Source organism: Colossoma macropomum, unplaced genomic scaffold (genome assembly GCF_904425465.1).
Source record: "Colossoma macropomum unplaced genomic scaffold, Colossoma_macropomum, whole genome shotgun sequence".
In the NCBI taxonomy this organism is placed as follows: Eukaryota; Metazoa; Chordata; class Actinopteri; order Characiformes; family Serrasalmidae; genus Colossoma; species Colossoma macropomum.
The window spans coordinates 2,509,749-2,531,351 of NW_023496050.1; the positions used below are offsets into that span (position 1 = coordinate 2,509,749).

Below are 21,603 nucleotides of genomic sequence, written 5' to 3' on the forward strand. Positions count from 1 at the left end.
AGGTGGCTCCACCCCCACTTAAGACAAGTTAATGTGTGTTTGGACCTGTTTCTGTGTCACAGGTGAGATCAGTTGAAGTTCTATGTTGTGAATCACTTGACTGGTTTCTATCAGATGATTTTCTTTTTTTATTATACAAATATTGTACACATAAAGAGTTTAAATTTGAAGGAGTCGTGTGTATTCCTGACCTCCATTGCTGTGTCCTTGAAAGCTGCAGTTTAAAGTGCACCTGTGGTTTAAATTGAAGCCAAATCACACATCTGCCACTAGATGTCATTGTATGTCAGGTTTATCTTGAACCTGTTAATGACATGGTGTTACTGAGGTTCAAGGCAAGGATATCGTAATTTAAGCAAATTTTCAGCTCAGATATTTTAATATTCCTCACCAAGGCCTATATACCTTCCATCATAATGTTTTGTGGGCTTTATGTAAACTGCTTAATTTACACACACTGAGGTACCATACATGACTAGAGGAAGTGTTAGTTGTTTTCTGTATGTATTGTTCTGAGAACCTAAAGATGTTTAGACTATGCCTATTATTGACTCAAAAGAGAAACTGAAGCAGACATGCATTCATTTATTCCCATATACATCAGCAAACATTTATTCTTTATTTCTCCACTCCCACACAAGAAAGAAAGAAAGAAAGAAAGAAAGAACAGGGCACTAGCCATGCTGAACAATTTAAAATGATTTATGAAGCTAAGCAGAATGCACTGCCCACAGTGTCTCGCCCAGATCACTTTTTCATATTCTTATTTAGAGTGTGGATCTACAAATCAGCAAAACTTGCAGCAATTTAATAATGTTGATCACTGTGTCTTGTAAACAAAATCTTGAAAACAAGAGACAACAAGAGTTTTTCACTCTTTTTCACAAGCATCAACATACATCAAGTCTTTTCTCTGTCCTGGCACCCGGGTGGTGGAATGAACTCCCACTGGCTGTCCGAACAGCAGGCTCTCTCACAGTCTTCAAACACAGACTGAAGACACATCTCTTTTTAGAGCACTTAAGTGAGAACTAAGTTACTTAAGTACTAATTGAAATGTATTGTACTGCACTTGTACTGCACTATATCTGTTGCTTTTCTCCAGGTATCAATGTGTGCTTCTGTTTCTAGCAATATCTGAGTTCAGGACTGGCTTTCTCTCTAGCCTATTTGTAACTAGCAAAGATATTTTCTCTGAGTAGACAACAAAGCACTTTTTGTAAGTCGCTGTGGATAAGAGTGTCTGCTAAATGCTGTAAATATAAATGTAAGACACTGCGGGGATATTGCTCTGTCATTAGCTTAGCAGCAGTTTAGTCCCAGTTTAACCGTTCACAGTACATATGAACTGGACCCAGTCCTCCCGCTGTTTTTATTGGGGACTGGCAGAGGTCAGTCATGTCACATCCTGATTGGCTTCTCATGTGGTGGATAGCAGGGTTGCATGAGATGCTATAACAGCATGCAGTTCAAATAATCGAACTGTTTGTAGGAGGTGTTTGTTTGTAAACAGTTGGTGATTTTTTTAATTTATGTATTTTTTTTGGAACATAAATCTTCGCAATAATTTAGCACAACTAAAATTTTAGTTACTACTTCCAAATAATGATCATTGTAAAATAAATGATTAACTAATAATAATAATAATAATAATAATAATGATAGGAAGAAGAAGAAGTATAATTACCGTGTTTTTATCATTATTTACAATTAAAATGAAGCATTAATCAAATTGAATTCATACATTAATGAATAAATAAATACATAATACATTTTAAAAATATGTAAAAACAATTAATTCACGATAAAAGTTACAAAACTGTCTTTATCCACTTTATCAATTTATGTACTGTGATTACCTGTCTCTACTGGTAAAAAAACCACAGAATTTTCATGAAATTAACACAGTTATCAATTACTGTTTGCCACACATAGATCTATGGATCAAATTACAGACAGTTCACTCTCTCTAGAGGAGAACAAGGCTCAAAACAAGCACGAGTCTACCTGATCCGCCACTAAACGTCCAGTAAACCGGAGGTACTTCATTAAAAACCACCTCCTTGCTTCTGCATTCACTGACCATTTTATCAGCTCTACTAACCGTATAAGTGCAGTTTGTAGCTTTATAATAACAGACTGTAGTCCATCTGTTTCTCTGCATAATTTTAGCCCCCTTTCACTGTGTTCTTCAACAGATACGATCCCCAAGCAGTCAAATAGGCCAGTTTTAGAGAAGCTGTTCAGGATCCTGTCTCAGGAGTGCTTGTGACTCCTTTCGAAGATTCAAAAGTGTTCAGTTAAAACAGGTGATGCAGGGTCCAGTGAAGAAACTGACATGGCGTTTCCCCCAAGCTCCAGAAAAGCTTAGGGAGCCAGAAGTGCATTTTGAGCCGCGTCAGCCTGTTTCTGCTGTGAGTGTTGCAGCTGATTGTGGACAGAACTCTGTGTATGTGGAGGTTAAGAAGGATTTGTTTGGAACTGGAGAGCTAATAAATCCCTCAGCTCTCAGTCTTGGAGGCTGCACAGCAACAGGAGAAGATTCCGCTGCTCAGGTTCTCATCTTTGAAGCAGAGCTGCAGCTGTGCAATAGTGTGCTAATGGTGAGTCTATAGCTGTAGGTAAATTACAGCTCCTTCAGGTTTGCCCTGCTTGATTCCTCTAATACTGTCTGTAATGCTACATATGGGACTTCACAGAGATGTTGAGAAATGTATCAGTAGTAAGCTGCATCATCTATCAATGTTTTTAATTTGAGACATATTAAGTTGCTGTTGCAATAACCTTGTATCTCTGGTTGTCATCTATGCTTAGTTTGTAAACTGCAGTGGCTCTTTACATTGTTGGTTTCATGCTCAACAGACCAATGGTGATCCAAAAAGTTGTCAAAGTCCTCACTTTGGAAAAATTAGGTTTTGTTCCAAGAGTGAAATTTGTCAAAATATGTTTAAAAATACATGGATGGAATCCAGCATTGTGGCTACCTGTAGAGTTTAAATAATTCTGTGTTATTTTACAGACTGCATAACGTAAGCAGCAGTGCCCTCTTGCCTGCCTGGATACCTTATGCTTCTACTGTGACTGCTTAGGAACATCTGCTCTTCCCCCTTAGGCTTATGATTGGTTTGTGTTCACGTAGTTTAATGGGGTGCTTGTTTCTTCTCTTTAGATGACTGGCAGTTTGAGACACCAACCAACCAGTATTTCCTGGATGACTTCATAAATATTGAGGCATCTGTGATGCAGTACAACCGTGTGTGATTTTTGTGGACAGCTGTGTGGCTACTGCAGTGCTGGATGCAAATGCCGTCCCCAGATATTCCTGCAGTGGCTTGGTAAGTAAAAGTACTTGCTTTGTGATTTGCTGCAGTTGTTTCATGTGGGCTTATGGTTTTTGCTTCTTTGCAGATCTACCTTACATGCTTCTTGAAGGCTACATCTGTTTCTGCTTCTGCTCCCACTGATGCTGTGCACAAAGCTTGATCTTTCACTGCTAACAGGTCAGTTTGCAGAAAGCTGAAATGTTGAGCTTCTACAGTAGATAAATTGACCTGACCAAGATTTGACTGTGCTGTTTCTCAGCAGATGACGTTGACTGGGTTTATGGCTGATGTGACACAAGCTGTGGCTTAAGGGATGGAGGAAGTGCATCTCCAGTGGCAGGTGTGTGGGAGTTTCAGCAGGTAATGATTGAAGTCTCAGGAGTCTTTTTTGTAAAGCTTCTGACTAAATGGTTTCATCTCCATGCTTCAGGTTCGCAGTGGGAAGGAAATGTCTCTGTTGGCCCTGTTCAGACTGGAGAAAAAATCCCTGTTTGGCAGCGAGGAGGTGTAAATTAGACCATGAACAAAAAATAAAATTGCTGTTATGTTTGAAGATTGTCTAAGACTGTAAGCCAAATGCAACACTGCTTACACTCATGCTTCCTACTGTTATTATGCCGGATTAATTGATATTTTTTGCAGTCATGAATCCTTAATGATATTAGCTGAGCTTGGCTGTACTTTGTACTATATTAAAGTATTGTGCAATGAGATTGCAGTGTGAAAAAAGTTATTTTTTCAAGTCTAGTCTATGCAAAAAGGGTCAAACAAGCTTTTAATAGTCCTACTAACACCTTTAAACAAAGCAACCTGGTATGGGATAGCATCCCCTTTGATTCCTTTTAAATGTTAGTCTTGTGGGTAAACTTGCAGACAGCTTTTTACAGAAAGAGCCCAAACTGTTTCACTCGGCACTGATGGCTTCAAATAGCTGAAATATTGCCAAGCTACTCTGTTTGTGAGAACAAATATGCTCTACAGGATTCAGATCATTACTTTGACCAGGTTTATGTCTGAATAGACAGAGCAAGTTGGTTAACTACACATTTGAATTTAAAAGAATAGATTATAAAATTCCTGAAGGGGTGGGGGGGGTTCCTCAGGATTAGAGGGAAATATAAAACATAGCCAATAAGACAATAGCTTAAAGAAATCAGCAGGCTAAAACAGATGGGGAGAGCACCCACAGGTATCTTCCTCATCTTACAGAGACTTGGTCAAAGCAGTTGTAGCTTTATGCAAACGTTGCGAAGTAAACAAACTACATATCGTTGCTGTCCAAAGGAAAACATGTATCTCCATTTTTGTCAATCTTAACAAAGTTAAATGTGGATTGGTTCACTCAACACAATTTTTCTTCATGCGCATCCTAAAGACATCAGCAAATGTCACTTTCAGTCAGGCCCAAGGCCTTGAATGTTCCTGAATGGTCACCTGTCACACAGATGTGTAATGATGGACCCAGTTCCAAATCCTGTACAAAAGGCTATCACCATGTCTGGTAGGACAGATTGGAGATGGCCATCTTTTAGAGTGTCTTCACTTGAGTTCCTGGACCCAGGACTGCTTTCTCTGTGAGTTCAGTATGTTTGGTCAAGTGTGAAAGCTGTCTCTGGTCTGCTGCAATCTCTGTTCCTCCTTTCCTGCTGTGTGTGGAAGCTATCTGATCCTGGCACCATATGTGAGGTTTTGATTGGTTCATTTTGTAACGCCACTGCTTTGACTTATAGCATCACTTCAAATTTCGTGATGGTGGTGAAAGGATTGTTCTGCCTGAATTGCTAAAAACCTTCTCATATTGCATTGTTTGTAGGTACTCCTGCATGGTGAAATGCCACGTATCCAAAAAGCGCTGTGCTTGCTTAAGTGTTTGTATCTAAGGATTGCACAATAGATCCATGGTTTGAATAGAATTTTTGTGTGTGAATGCAAACTAGCAATAATGAGGCTGTCCCCCAGGCAAGCCCAGTTTTAAATGAGTTAATATTTTTCATGAAATAGAAAAATGTCTCACTTTCAACATCTGATATTTGTTCTATGTTCTATTGTGAAAAAAATAGGTTACTATGAGATTTGCAAATCTTTTTTATTAAGTTTTTTTTTACATTTATTTACATTTTACACAGCTTCCCAACCTTTTTGGATTTGTGGTTGTATATTTTGTTAGACAAACTTAAAAGAAAATCCATACATTTCTCAGTTTGTTAGATCATTTTCCTTACCTATCAATTAAATGCAGCAACCACATTCAGAGATCACTTCATTAAATGAAAAGAGCAGATTAAACAGCATAAATAGCCATGTTTTTGTTCGACCTTAAAGGGTATATATTTTTACTGAACTACTGAATTTGCTCTGATACAAAGAGGATACAGTGAGACCTAGGTAGCTTGCAGTCTATGCTTTGTTTCATCTCTATTGATATTGAATGTATTTGTCTTTTCTCATATGAAAAAGTATTTAAATTTGCATCTTGCCAAAATCGCTGGCTCTCAATGTTAAGTTTGCGCTTTATGGCTGTAGACTTGAGTCAATATCATAAATTAGGCTGCAGGTCTAGTCAGAGAAGAAAGGCTCTTAAACTTTAGCTAACTTCTTTACCACAGTGGGACAGATTACACCAACAGAGTCTGGCTGCAGACATGCACTCTCAGCCCCGGTGACGTCAAGTCCACATGCACTGTCTGCCACAATGGCAGAAGCAGCCCAGTGGCATGTTAACTTTTGGCTGCTCCTGTTTAGCGATATCATCACTTGATCCATTTCTCATCCATAACACAGCTAGAGAATCCATTTATTGTACCTCCCTGTTTAAAAAGTTGTAGAACTCATTAAAAGTGTCTGTTGGTTCCTGGTGGTGTCCAGTAGTCTCTAATGGTATTCTGTGTTTTCCTGATGGGTTGGTATCACAAAGTAAAGGATTCAAATCATTTAATCAGGTGCTCTGGGACTGATTCCAGATACATTTGTCCGTCTTCTAATGGTCTCTAACGGCAACTGTCAAGTCAACTCCTGTGAGGAAACAAAACCGTTAGGTTCTAATTATCTTCAGCATAGCTTTCATGAGTTTCAGCAGTAGCCTGTTTGTTCTTTCTGCAAATAAACCAACATTATGTCTTATCGATGTGATTTTATTTTGAAAGTTCCATATTTAATTACCTTATTATAAGTATGACAATGTTAATATATCTTCAGTGTAACTCTTGTTGCCCAACAGTATGTGGTTCCCAGTTTTTTCTCATAAAACAAAAACATCCCTGAGACAGCAGAACTATAGCTTTCTTAACATCTATTGTGTACAACTGCCACACACAAAACCCATTTCACTTTTGGTTTTGTAAATCATTTCCATCAACATTTATAGTGCAAGATCTGAGACACCGCCAAAACAGGCACAAGCTGCACTTAATGGCAACTGTGAAAAGGGTTAAACCTGATTGACTCATGAGGACCCTTAGGCTCAATTGCTTTGTTCTTGGAAAAGCCTGTTTTCAGTTTGCAGGTGTTATAGTCAAGACAGTTTGAGTCCAAATCAAGACACATCGAGTCAAAGTTAAGGCCAAGAGTTTGCAGTCTTTGTAGAATTTATCGAGTGAGACAAGGCTAAGAACAGAATATCAGAATATAAAAATAAAAAACAGAGAAAGGAGAAAAAACTTGTTTGTAGTTCATTGTACATTCATTATCATTACACATGATATATGAATATATATTTTATATTTTGTAAAATATAACAATAAATAACATATAACCTAAAAATATTTTAAATTGTCCAATGTAGCAGGCAGACAGAAATTCAAATAAAAAAGAACTAGTCTAAGAATAGAACTAGTCCAGCTGCCATTTGTGCATTCACCTTGCTCAGACTGTGACAGACATCCGCGGTGGAGAGTGTGAGTGGCTGCTCATCAGGTGGTAAATCTGCTTTGGAGAAAACCACTTTATTTCCCTTGTTGAGCATAGAAGTGGTTGAGCTCATCAGGGAGTGAGGCACAGTTGGTAGGGTGCACAGTGCATGATGCTTTGAAGTCAGTGATTGACTGTATGCCTTGCCACATACGCAGGTCAGAGGAGTTGGCGAACCTCTCTGTTCATCCAGGGCTTCTGATTATATATATACGTATATACTTATCCTCCTGGGTTGCAGGGAGTGCTGAAGCCCACTGGCCAGAAAGCAGGAAACACCCTGGACAGGTCGTCAGTCCATCGAAGAGCAGACACACAGACAAAAACATTCATACACACAATTTAGTTCTCCGATTGGCCTGACTGCATGTCTTTGGACTGTGGGAGGAAACCCAAGCAGACACAGGAAGAACATGCAAACACCACACAGAGGGGACCCTGGTCACTCCGGGCCAGGGAATCGAACCCAGGCCCTTCTTGCTGTGATGTATGTGTGTGTGTGTGTGTATATATATATATATATATATATATATGTATATATATATATATATATATATATATATATATATATATATGTATATATATCACACCAATCAGGCATAATATTGTGACCACCTCCTTGTTTCTATGCTCGTTGTCCATTTTATCAGCTCCACTTACTATATAGGTGCACTTTATAGTTCTACAATTACAGACTGTAGTCTGTAGTGTGTGTTGTTGCACTGGTCTGAGTGGATCAGTCACAGCAGTGCTGCTGGAGTTTTTAAACTCCTCAGTGTCACTGCTGGACTGAGAATAGTCCACCAACCAAAAATATCCAGCCAACAGCGTCCTGTGACCACTGATGAAGGACTAGAGGATGACCAACACAAACTGTGCAGCAGCAGATGACTTTACATCTACAAGGTGGACTGACAAGGTAGGAGTTTCTAAAAGAGTGGCCAGTGAGTGGACACAGTGTTTAAAAACCAGCAGCACTGCTGTGTCTGATCCACTCAGACCAGCACAACACACACTAACACACCACCACCACGTCAGTGTTACTGCAGTGCTAAGAATGATCCACCACCCAAATAGTACCTGCTCTGTGAGGGTCCATGGGGGTCCTGACCACTGAAGAACAGGGTAAAAGGGGGCTAACAAAGTATGCAGAGAAACAGATGGACTACAGTCTGTAACTGTAGAACTACAGAGTGCATCTATATAATCTATATAATGGACAATGAGTGTAGAAACAAGGATGTGGTCATAATGTAATATGTAATAATACATATATATATATATACATGTTCAAATGTCAGAACCTCTTCCAAAAGTAAGTCATGTATCCTTTGCCTTGAGTTCTTTCTACCATTTAAAAAGTGTCACCACTAACCAGAATATTTCCCAACAATCCATCTTATTTTTCAAGTCTGTGTAGTAGTATAGTTAGGTCTACATTATAAAAGGCAGCAGAAAAATCAAGTAACACAAGAACTGATACTTTATTCCCATTAGCGGTTATTCTGATGTCTCAGCCAATCTTAGTTTTAAGATCATCTTAACTGACAAAAAGAGTGTTTAGTGTGACAGACTGTATGTCAATGTATCAGACTTTGACCGAGCTGCTCTTTTAGCCACATTCTGCAGCAACGTATTACTTAAACACACCACGTGCATGTCACATGGTCATTAGAGCGCTCCCAAGGGTTCGGGAGTAGTTTCGCTATGGATTAGTAGAAATTTCAGAATTTATCTGTGTGCTTCCGTTTCCACTTCTATTGATATCAGACATGATAGAGTAAGATATATAAGAACTTATCTGATACACATTTTAAAATGTAAGGAAAACATAAAAGAAGTCAAAGGTACATGGCTGTGAACGTGACCGCCTTATTAGGACTGCACTGGTTGGTGAAGGACTACAAATTCCACATTGCACTGTGTTTTGCTCAGGCAGGAACCTACAGAGTCAGTACACATTTTAGAAGTATTTTAGCTAACTGTACCCCTTTTGTATACACTAGGCATTTTTCATGTTATATATTCTCTTAACGGAATACCGATCAATGAGATTAAATGCCTCTGTTCTCAGTGTTAAAGGCTGTATGTCTTAGACTCACCAAGCAAACCACAAGAGGTACATTATTTTTAGGAACGTGTGTCTGTGCTGTCTGATAATGTTCTGTCACGGGTAATTTCAAATAAATACATTGAAGATTATAAAATCAAAAACGTCTTTCGATCTTTCAAGGTTTCACAGAGGATTTATCCAGGAAAGCAGGAAAGAAAGATGAAAACTAAAATTATTGTCCATCTCTTTTTTCATTGCTTAAAGCCTATTAGATTTTTTGGATAGACAGTATCTGATTCTCTCACAAGGTTGATTGTTTTAAACAAATATTTATTTGCAAAATGTTTTGGTTGACTTGATGGTTACTGTATCTATCATTAGCAACTAAGTTAGCTGATCTTGATTGTCAATACAAGTTCATTTCCGCCACTACGAGAGGCACAGCATTATCTCCTGTTCTCCTGTTGGGCTAGCTAACCTAAACTAAGTAAAAGGGATAAATGGCTGAATGGGTGGAGGCTACACGCACGATCTCATTATTGTGCAAGTAAGACACGGGTATGGTAAGTTCTACTGTACAGCTGTATATACAGCTCAAACTAAATTTAACTGTACAGCTGTATATACAGCTCGAACTAAATTTACACCATCATTTAGCACTGTCTGTAGAATTTATTAGGCAAGTTATAGAATTCTTTGTTATGTTACTTGATGGCTAGCTAGCTAACGTAAACGGTGTCGGAGTAGCTTATTGACATTATATTATTGCCATTGTATTATTGTTCTTGTTTATCTTAACTTCCTTAATCTCTTCCTATTTGTCATAGATCTACCTTGCTAGTGTACAGTTATAGACTCTAGCCAACCTGTTGATGCACAGTTTTTGATAGTCATCCTCTAGCCTGTGGTTTTCCCAATCCCAGTCCCCAAGATTATACACATGGGACTTTTAGACAATTATCTCTACACCTAGTCATTTTATGTGAGACAGACTTATTTTTTTATCTCACATGGACATGTACACTTTGTATACATACACACAATCTGGGCTCTGATAGTGTTCACTGCTGCTAGGACAGCAGAACAGTTTACAGCCTATAATCTTGGATAACACATCAACAGGGGCTATTTCTGCAATAGTCAAGGACTGCACATTTGTCTTCAGTCTTGTTGTCTATGATTCTTCTTACTGTCTGTTCTTAATGTTAGCATAGTTTTATAGCGTAGTCTATAGTTTTTATTGTATATACAGTATTTATCAAGTACTGTACTGTTACCCTCTTATCTTCCGCTATTCTGTTTTTAAAATTAGCACTGTATTCCAGAAGAACTGCATTTCATTCCTTCACTGACAAACCTGCGATGGAGTGACAAAGTTTGACCTGACCTGACTTGATTTGAAGTGTGTGTTATGGCCTCAGAGTCATAGATCTTTAATGTGTGTGTGTGTGTGTGTGTGTGTGTGTGTGTGTGTGTATTATTGTCAAAGAATAATAATAAACCTGTAAAAGCAACTTTGCTAGTTTGGTGCACTTCACATAATAGTGATGAATACTGGTAATATTTGACATTGTCTGGTAAGTTTCATCAGATCTGAGAAAAGTCACAAACAGTTACGCCCAAATATTTTCATATACTTTCTTATGCTATAAGATATTTCCTATACTTGATGAACCAAAATTTGTTCTACTGTTGAGAGAAGAATGAGCCTAGTTGAATAGATTTCCAGTTGAATTGATTTCTATTGTTTGTCAATCGTGTAGGCCAGCGGGAGTGCAGCCGAGATCCATCCTAGTAAAGTTTCTCAGCTTCAGAATGAAAGAAACAGTTCTCCGCTTAGCATGGCAAAAGCGGCGATGTGACATAGGAGCAATGGATATCTCAATTCTCAATTACAGAATTATTATATTGACAATAAAGAAAACAGGTATATATATTAGGTATGTATTTCTTATATATATATATATATATATATATATATATATATATATATATATAAGACATACAAAAAAACCTTGTTTGTAAAGCAGCGGCAGGCATACAAGGTATGAAACTTTTGTCACACAAATTACAAAAACAACAAGAAATTAATAACATTTATAAGATAAGGAACATATCTCCAGATAGATGCTTTTCTAATTTCTTTTAACCCTTAGTAGCTAGCAAAAAGGTTATCACTAGAAAATGGTGAAATCCAGAGCCACCAACTGTGAATAAATGGATGGACATAATACATGGTATTTACATAATGGAAAAGCTCTCTGCCTCCCTCAATATGCAAAGGGAACTGTTTAACCAGATATGGGCAAAATGGATTGGGTATGTAAAAAAAAAGGCCTATTTTTTTTTTGTTTTTTTTTCTGCTGAACTGAACAATGTGTGAAGGTGTAATGTGCAATGTATGTTTCTTTAGAATGTAAGCTCCCCTTGTTATGTTCTACTGTAAATATTTTTTGTTTTAAAGGAACGTCTAAAATACTGGAAAAGCTGTGTCATAGACTGCGCTTTGTGCACTGCGAATTTCATTGTATACTCACTTCTCTATATGTTAAGGTAGCATTGTTGAAGTTTGTCAGTGTATTTCTGTGAAACTAAACAGCTATTTCCTAATAAATATATAAAATAAAAAAACATTGCCAGATTTGTCATCAATTATCTATAAGATTGGAGAGCTACTAGTGCCCTGAAACAGGAACCTACAGCTGTGCCCCACATTAACATAGCACCAAGCAACCAAGCCTTCACCAGTCACTGAACAGACACTTAGTGCTGACCCGAGAGGATAAAGCCTACATGAATATTTTAAATACTGAAAGAATAGTTGTCTTACACAGATTCAATTACCATTACCTGGTACATAAAATATTCTCCCCATACAAACCATCCCACCCACTGTTTATTTTTGTTCAATCATCACAGTAATCGTCAGCATTATCATCATCATCTGACATCCCTGCAGTCCTCATGCTCCTGCTCTTTATCCTCCTCCAACTCCAAATCTTTAGATCAATTCTGTTGGCAGAATATATATTCCTGGTCCACCTTGACAGACATTACAAATTTGAGTTCATGTTGCTTTCATCACCCATGTGGAGAAATTCCCATCAGGTATCCTCAGACAGAGTTGGCTGAACAGCTTGAAAAAAAGTAACACATAATAATGCAAAGGAAAATGTACTTTAAAACATAATTTCTATAAAAGTTATATACACTGACCAGCCACCTCATTAAGTATCCTTGTATCTACTGTGGCTGGGGGAGGGCTCAACTCACACTGATTGGGAAACCCAACGAGAGCTCAGAGACACACACCCCCAACAACACCAGCACGAGTGAACCAAAGTGCTTTCTTTACACATAACTTCATGAAATGAACACAACACAAAACCAAACGGTTGCTCAGCCTTACTTTATAGTTCTATCTCTTTTAGTCCCCTGCTCTCTCTCTCCTGGCTTGTGCAAGGTGGTGCTGTCAACGGTGGCTGCTCCAGGATGTCCTCTTGAGCACCTGGCATTGCTGTCAACACTAGAGAAGTCCTGGTACCCTCCGGGACACCAGGTGACACTGTCAATGGCGGCTGCTGCAGGACACCCTCTGGGGCACCTGGCAGTGCTGTCGACATGGGAGAAGGTTCTGGGATCCTCCTGGAACACCACGTGGAGCTGTCGATGCTGGGGTGTGCTCCAGGACACCAAGTGGCGCTGTTGACCCTGGTGGCTGTTCTGGGGTGCAACGGGCCGTAGCAGCCACACTGCCCAGGGAGAGTCCTCTTCCTCCTCCATGGGCCTGCCCTCTCCAGGCCCACCTCCCCTCCCCTGCGGACCTGGCCTGTGGCCAGGAGAGAAACGATGGGGCTCGGGAACAGGTGCGGACCAAGGACATGATGGGAGGGGACAGGACTCCAACCACCCCAACACGTCCTGCAGAATGCAGTGGGAGAGAGAAGGAAGCTAAGGCTGGCTGGGATGGAGAGGGAGACATCATGTCTGGGTAGAGGGGGGCAGGGGCTTCCACTGTGCGGTGCTCCTCATCCTCCAGCAGGAGAAGCACTGCGTCCATGAGGGTCAGGAGGCAGTGGGCGGGCTGTGACACGGGGATGTTGAGCTCCCCAGGCCCGAAGACCCACTCCACAATGCCGTGTTACTCGTCTGAGTCCTTGGGAAGCAGACAGCAGCAGCAAAGCTCCTTCTTCCCAGTGGTGCAATTCTCAGCAAGGTGTTTTTTACCCCAAGCACCACATGCACCAGCCCCATTGGGGTCAGTAACATGGCCCCACCCATCTGCTGCCCATTCCGTGAGCCAGCCAGCTGGCCACTCCAGACCCAATGCAGGTAGTCCAGAGAGTTGAGGAGGATGGGGATAAGTTGTTTGCTCTTCTGGCATTTTTTGTGTTTTTGATATAAATGAAAGAAATGAAACTAATGCCACATGCGCCAGAGCTGTGGCATGTCTCTGAGCCTCGCTTGGCTCCCAGTCACAAGACCCACCCAGAGAGGGGCGGCGCCTGCATTCTCAACCAGTGCAGCTCGGCCGGGAGAGGTGCCGAAGCACACTGACTGGGAAACCCAGAGAGAGCTCAGAGACACTCAAACAACAACATCAGCAGTGGTAAACAAATGTGCTTTATTTACACATGACTGCATGAAACCAACACAACGCAAAACCAAACGGCTTGCTCAGCCTTATTTTACATAGTCCTGCTCTCTCTCTTGGCTTGTGGCATGTGCATGAAATATTGTGAAAAATGTAAAATATACAAAAGGGGTACAGTTTGCTAAAATATTTCTAAAATGCTTACTGGCTGTGTATGTTACTAGCTGAGCCAAACACGGTGCACTATGGAATCTGGTCAAAGTCTGATGCATTGAAATGCATCATATTCCTATAATAGAACATTGATCTACAACTAGCTAATTTACTTGTTACCACATGAAGAATTTTCAATCAATCTGAAGATAATCATTATTAGTGAAACAATTTGTTAGATCAATCTTTAACTCTGGGAAAAAAACTCAGTGAACAGTGGGTCCTGAATGGTTAATTGGTGTGAAATGTGTGCATTACCTTCTACAGTATTTCTATGTTGTCTTCTTCTTTTGCCAAGTGCAGATTTTAGTATCACGTCAGGAAATGGAAAATCATTGTAAAATTCTATTTAATGTTAAATAAATTCATTTTTTCCTTTAGCATTGCAAATGTACCTTATTATTTTTTCTTTCATTATTCAACTTTGTTAAATGTTTTAAGAACTCAATAGCTGTACATTGGCTCATCTAGACTACATCTGACCTGACCTGAACAACATCATTATATTTTGAGTCCAAAATAATATTGTATGTGAAACTGACCCGAACCAGTCCATCATCACTTAAAGTGCCAAATAAAAACTGATATTTAATGATAGTGCTGGTTAAATTATCATGTAGTGACAAAAACAGTCGTAATTAGATTAATGAAAAAAAAGCCAAATTTGACTTTTAATCCGCACTCAAGCCGGAAACTTATTTGAGAAATGACAGCTGAACCAGATCACAGGACACAGTAAAGTGAAAATAAAAGTAAATATACAATTTAGGCTATTGTCGGGGCACTGAGCTTTGACTACAACCCCATCCAGCTCTCTTGATAGATGAATAAGAATGCCAAATGTGAGCCAGTTCTCATCACCTAACATCAGTGACCGACTTCTCTAATGCTCCTGTGACTGAATGGTGAGTGAATCTTCAGTAAAATTCCAAAATCTAGTAGAACACCTTCCCAGAATAGTGGAGGCTTTTACTACAGCACAGAGGACAGCAACTACACATTAATGTCCATGATTTTAGAATGAGAAGCTTAACAAGCTCATATTTTTCTTCACAGTAGCTTTATTTATCATGCAAATGCCTGAACTTTTTTTCCTGCCAGCCCATGATGTCACATGACCTCTTGTGTTTTACTATCTCTGGCCTATATGATGTCCACCGATAGAAGATAGGAACTGGAAATCAGTGATGGAAGGAGATGATGTGGCCTTATGCATATAAATAAGGTGAATCCAAACACAGCGTCAATTCAGCGCAATAATCAAACCAAAAAACAGGAGACTACACCTATATAAGCCTCATAACAACTGACATAAACCTACATAACCATTTATAACCAGCATCTGTTGTAATAAAGGCTGTTTTGGTCCGTTTTGATGTCATTTCATTTCAACAAATGTATATGTAGGTTTATGTCAGTTGTCACAAAAGGCTTATGTAGGTGTCTTGCATTATGAATGCCGCCCTTAAGTAAAGTGTCACTACCTCATTACCTCAGACTTATCCCCAGACACTGCTACAGATACATTTAAAATGCAACACTGTCCACTACAAAGTCAATAAATGAGTCAACATGGCTCGTGCAGGGCTAACACAGGATGTAAAACATAAAACAAAAATATTTTTTGCCTCACTGTAGCTTTGTTTTTCATAAAAATGGCCAAAAGTCCATGAATTCCATCCGTGTGAATGCATGACCTCTCACGAAACCTTTACTATATCTCTGATGCATCTGTTGGCATATCAGACAGCCTTTATCCTACATTGAGGGACATTTCTTAATGCAATGTCTGCTGACAGGATCTTTCAGCAATTGTTTTATATCAGCATTTATCATGCCATACCTCTCTCACATGACTGGTACAATTCTCATTTCAATCTACCATACCATCAAGTAAAACTTCTCTTTCCTGATTGACCTGTCTTAAAAAATGAATGTCCAAGTCTACCATGTCTTTGTGTTGGGCCCACCATTGTTACTCAAACTTTCTTTATCCTGAACCAGTATAAAGCACTTTGTTACTATTAAAAGTGATCCTATTTACCCTGCCTGATTAACTTCAATCAATTATTCTTACAGCGAGCAAACTAAACCAAACCGTCTCTCCAAAGCTTTTTTTGCTTATTGTATCCTGATGACTTTTTTTCTCAGTTGCTCAGTTGATTGCAGCAGCACTACTATGAGAAAAGCCTTGTTGTATCATCAAGAGTGAGCCGGTTGTGCTGTCTTCATTTAAAATGTTATGATAGGAATAAATTGAGCACCCACTGGTACAATTTTTGGTGAGCACACACAGCAAGCCTGGCCACTTTCAGTTTTGCTGGGTTACATCACAGTTGAATCTTTCTCCAGTATGAGTATGCAGGACTGAATTCTAGACAAGAACAATTATTTAAAAGGAAGCAATGTTTCAGGTTTCTCAAATAAAATAAATGGCTTTCATCTTCTTAAACCCCAAACATTATTGAAAAAAAACTATAAGCCCTGTTGCACTGGTTTTGTTAATTATCAGCATCGTGTTCTATTTTCATCATTTCTTCACATTGCAGCTGTATATTGGCAAATCAATGTAAGAACAGTAATTCATTTAAAATCTGTAGTGTCAATTTTGAGAAGAAATGAATATTCAAGTATTCACTGCATTTGAGCACAAGGGAATATTAATCTCCCATAAACCATTGAACTGTGGTGCAACTGAGCATGATGTTCATCTTTTTCAAACTACTCTTAGCCCCCTTTTATCCCACCTATTTAAACAAAAAGAAGAGGGTGCTTATTGAGCTTGCTCCCCTCTCCTTTTGCATTATTTATTTGAATGTTAGCTCATCAGTTTGCCAATTTGACCTGACACATATTCAGCAGGCCAGTCTTACTGAGTCACTGACTGACTGAATTACTGATGTGACCCTCATACCCTACCAATATAACCAATATAAGGCTCACAATAGCCTCAGTAAAACACTTCAGGGATTTCTTTTCCTTTTATCTTGCTGTATAAACAGCATTATTGAGTTATTTTTATTCCAGTAACTGTGTGAGGATCAAGTCACAGAGCACTAATACACGATCAATAAGCACACAAGAATGTAAACTGGAATAATATTTTGATGTCTCAGTCTCTATTTTTAAAATGATTGCTTTGTAAAGTAATGTTTTTTTCACCAGTGTAATATTAGCTGGCATGCTTTACTGCTAGCACTGCTAGCATATATGTTAGCACAACCAGAACAAGTTGTTATTTTTACACTCTAGAGAGAAACATACATTTTGCTCGACTCCAAAACAAACCAAACTCAGACGAGTCCTCCTGTGGTGGTCTCAGTACGGTTCGCTTAAGGTTTGTTTTGTGGTTTGATTGATTCGTGCATTGTGAAAACAAAAACGGCTCCAGTTCTCTGTTTTGCTTTATGATTAAAAGACATTTAACGTTGGCCTTACGTACGTAGACACAGTCTTCCAGCACTTTAGCATGTAAAAACAGACTACCAAGATCATATATGAGGCACTCCTCAGGATAAAGTCTGCCTGTGATCTCGCGACAAGACAGCAGCACTAACATATTAAAGCAATTTGATGCAAGACCCTGTGTTAAAGGCTGATGCTAAGCATGCAGTCAACAAGGTGCTTTCACACATCAGCGGCAAGAGCCGGGCAAGAGTCTACTGTGGCAGATGCTCAGGGTCATATAATGTTCAATATTCAAATGTTTAAAACTTTTGCCAGGAGGCCAGTATGGCCAATAGGAGAGCAGTAGGTGTGCCTAGAAGTTCCTGTCACAACCCAAAAGGTTAGTTTTATCAGAACGTGTCACCCACTTTCGCGACCAAACAGTGAGCACTGCGCAGTTCTCGAACAGAACTCAGTTCGATTCATTTATAAAGAATTAAATGTGAAAACACCCTTAGAGTCTGATGGGTATGTTACTTGCTGATAACAGTCTGTTATTATAAATTATGAGATCATTCTTTACATAGCAAAAGCCATGTCAGAATTCTGAAATGATTGATCAAATCCATGGAGAACACAGATTCATTCACTACTGCTCCTTTGTCAACAATGGATCAGAAAATTTCTAGTGATGAATTTCTGGACAATTGAGTGGCATAGTGCCTCGAACACTACTGCTATCATAATAAGAGTCTGTATAATTGTACCGTTTGAATAAAGTACATTTACATTTACAGCATTTAACAGACACTCTTATCCAGAGCGACTTACAAAAAGTGCTTTGTCTACCTAGAGAAAGTATCTTTGCTAGTTACAAATAGGTTAGGGAGAAAGCCAGTCCTGAGCTCAGATACTGCTAGAAACAAAAGCCCATGTTGATACCCAGAGAAAAAGGAACAGAATTAAACACAGAGCATTGCATTACATTTCAATAAGTGCAGTACAATACATTACAATAAATACTTTAACTCAGTGCTCATTTAACTTGAAGTACCTTGATTTACTTAACAATTACAGAATGTTGTACTTATTATTAGATTCAATAATGCTGAAGAAAAGCTATGTTACTTGGTCGAATAAAAGAAATTTAAGGGATAATTCTATCTCTATATCCTGTATCGTAGAAACTTGTGACAGATACTGATAAAACAGGAAACAGTTGACCAGCATATCTATGATGTTCTCAAAAGAACAGATTTGAGATAATGTCTGATGACTCCTTATGCATTTAGATATGACCCACACACATTACTCACGCTACACTGCGCTGTCAAGGCCAATAGTCAAAACAATACACGGGCTATATTTTAACTTATAAAGCAGCAGTAGTTCAAACAGGGTCATGTAAACTAGGCAAAAGATGGTCAAGGCAACTTAGCTTGTAAGCTCTTGTTCAAACTGTTCACAGTCGTTGCTGAAGGTTTTCACCAAAGCTTGCATCTTATTAATGTAAAAATTTTACAGAATTTTCAGTTACTTTTTCTACATTGACAGTATTTAACATTAGTATGTCTTGGCACTTTAAGGGATCTTTCTAGTATTTCTACTCTAGTATACTGCTATAGTAACAAATCAATGATATAAAAAAAATGCCACCACTAGCAGCAATTAATAAAAAATGCAATTTTTTAAAGCATTTTGTTTGTGTAAATGTATGGGCTGTTATGAATGTTTAGGTCACATGGATTGCTAATGCAACTTATAAACAAACAGGTGAGGAGACTAAGAAATAAGTAACACAAAACAAACGGTTTAGTTTGTGCCATGATGATGCAGTTGATTAGGCAGTCATTTGTTACTCAATAATAGTAATTGTAGCAGGTAAGTAATAAAATGGTAAAACAATGGTAAAAGTCAAGTCAAAGTTTATTTGTATAGTGCTTTTTACAACAGGTGTTGTCACAAAGCAGCTTTAAAGAAAAATCCGGGTCCGAGCCCCATGAGCAAGCCAATGGTAACAGTGGCAAGGAAAAACTCCCTAAGAGCAAGAGGAAGAAACCTTAAGAGGAACCAAGACTCAAAAGAGGAACCCATCCTCCTCTGGTCGACACTGCATAGCAAAAGGCATTAGTATAAAATATTAAAATACAGAAACGGGGACAAACAGGTGAAGTAATGGTTATAATTGGATAGTTTGAGTCTGTGCAGAAGCAGCAGCAGCAGCATCAGGAGGGTCAGTTCATGCAGGTGAGGTTTGCACAGAGTTGTACCGCAAGAAGCTCCATGGTAGTCAAACCAGTTCAAGATGGCTGGTGAGCAGTGGCCAATCAAGGCAGAAGAAGCATCAGACCGCACAGGATGGGCAGCTGTTCAACTCGGCAAAGAAAAAGAAAACACATAGAGAGTCAGTTCTGAAAGAGTGACTGATCACAGATTACAGTATTAACATAGTGCAGCACAGACTCCAGCAGGTCTAGTTAGTACAGCCTAACTAAAAGAGAGAGCCAGAAGGTAACGGACATGAGGGCTCCCTGAGATGTCAGTGCCGCTCCACTCCAAGTGGAGTCCCGAACACTGACTGGAAGATTATTCCAAAGTAGGGGGCTTTTTACGAGAAGGCTCTCCCCCCCTGATGTAAAAGAGTTGTACCTACCTTTAAATTATATGCTAATTGTTTAGTGATTCACAGAGAATAAGTTAAGATTAACATAAGCATGCTCTGTAAAGATATATTGTGTGATTTATGTTTTTGCATCATTAAACTAATTATTAATTAGTATTTAGTATCATTTAGTATTACTATTTAGTATTATTCACTTTCACTGTAATAGTTACTTGTTAATTATTTTAGATCCACTGGAAAATTAAGATTTTATTTTTGGGTAAGATTTTAAGTTTGTTACCATTGTGGTTACTGGTGATTTAAACTCCATTATATCGTCCATATGTAACCATTATGTTCTGACAGGCTGACTGTCTTTTGTGTTTAACAATTAAGGCCTTGAAAAAGGACAGTATGCTCTGGTACATTAGGTCAGAAAAAGTCAAGAGCCTGTATGAGCTAACATTTCGATAAATTCTCTGCAGAATGAGTATTTTTGAATGCAGTAGAGTGCAGTCAGGGTCATGGATTGTGCCTCTTCTGCTTTACTGTGTTTCTTCTGCTTTTTGAAGATAACAGGGAAGGCCTTAACTTTATGGCAAGAATTTTAATTTATGTAAGCATATCTATGAAAAACATGCTTGTGTGTGACTACATAAATATTCTGTCTGGACATTCACACTTTGGAGAGTGAAGCAGAAGCTGAAATCTCTCCCAGGCTCATCATTGAGAAGCTTCAATAAAACTGATCATTTGTGATTTTCTTTACTATTAGAATATTCACAACACTATTATTTTTCCATTTTATTACAGACTAGTTGTTGCTACAACGAAATAATTTGATTTGTTTACTAATGACTAGTTAATTAGTATCGAATTTTTAGGTTAGTACAGCTTGTAACCGTACATTTATCATATCATTAGACATTTACTACAGTACAGTGCTACTGATATAACAGTGTGTTTATTATAAGTCAGCTGTTATTCTTTTCAAAAACTCGTAGTATCCAAAATTGTTACAAATGGATATACAGCACTTTGGAATGAAACTCTTCATATGTCCTGTGAATTGTTTTCATTTATTTTCCTGCCAATGAATAATAAAAAGTTGGTTTTCCAGCCACCAAGTGTGCATTCTGTTTGCAAGCAACAGAACCTGTCAGAGCACCTGTCAATAGTTAAGATCTCACAGTGCTAGCCTCATCTATTTAAAACATTTCTTTCTTATCCAATTTTGGCAAGAATACAAGGAAACAGATCAGCTGTGAGCACACAATTACTAAACAACCGGTTTAGGGTGTTGTTTTAAGATGCTTTGGTGGTTCAGTGCTGGCAGTGCAGGTGCAGCAGGAGCAGCATTAATATTTTCAGCTAGCACTGCTAGAGAGAGAGACCCTGCATTCGGTGTTCATTAATCACAGTTCAGGTAAGATCAGTCACCCTGCATGCATCATTATTAACTCGCATTCTTTTTTCAGTAATAAATTAAATGAGCAGGGACCTTTAATTAGATTATATACAACAA

The 21,603-nt window shown here is 38.6% G+C and overlaps 2 pseudogenes; both read left to right on the forward strand.

The window, feature by feature from the left end:
• The first annotated feature begins 314 nt into the window (after nt 1-314).
• On the forward strand, nt 315-3,834 carry LOC118804508 (annotated as a pseudogene).
• A 9,506-nt stretch (nt 3,835-13,340) lies between these two features.
• The window catches only part of LOC118804509, a 38,213-nt pseudogene continuing 29,950 nt past the window's right edge, over nt 13,341-21,603 (forward strand).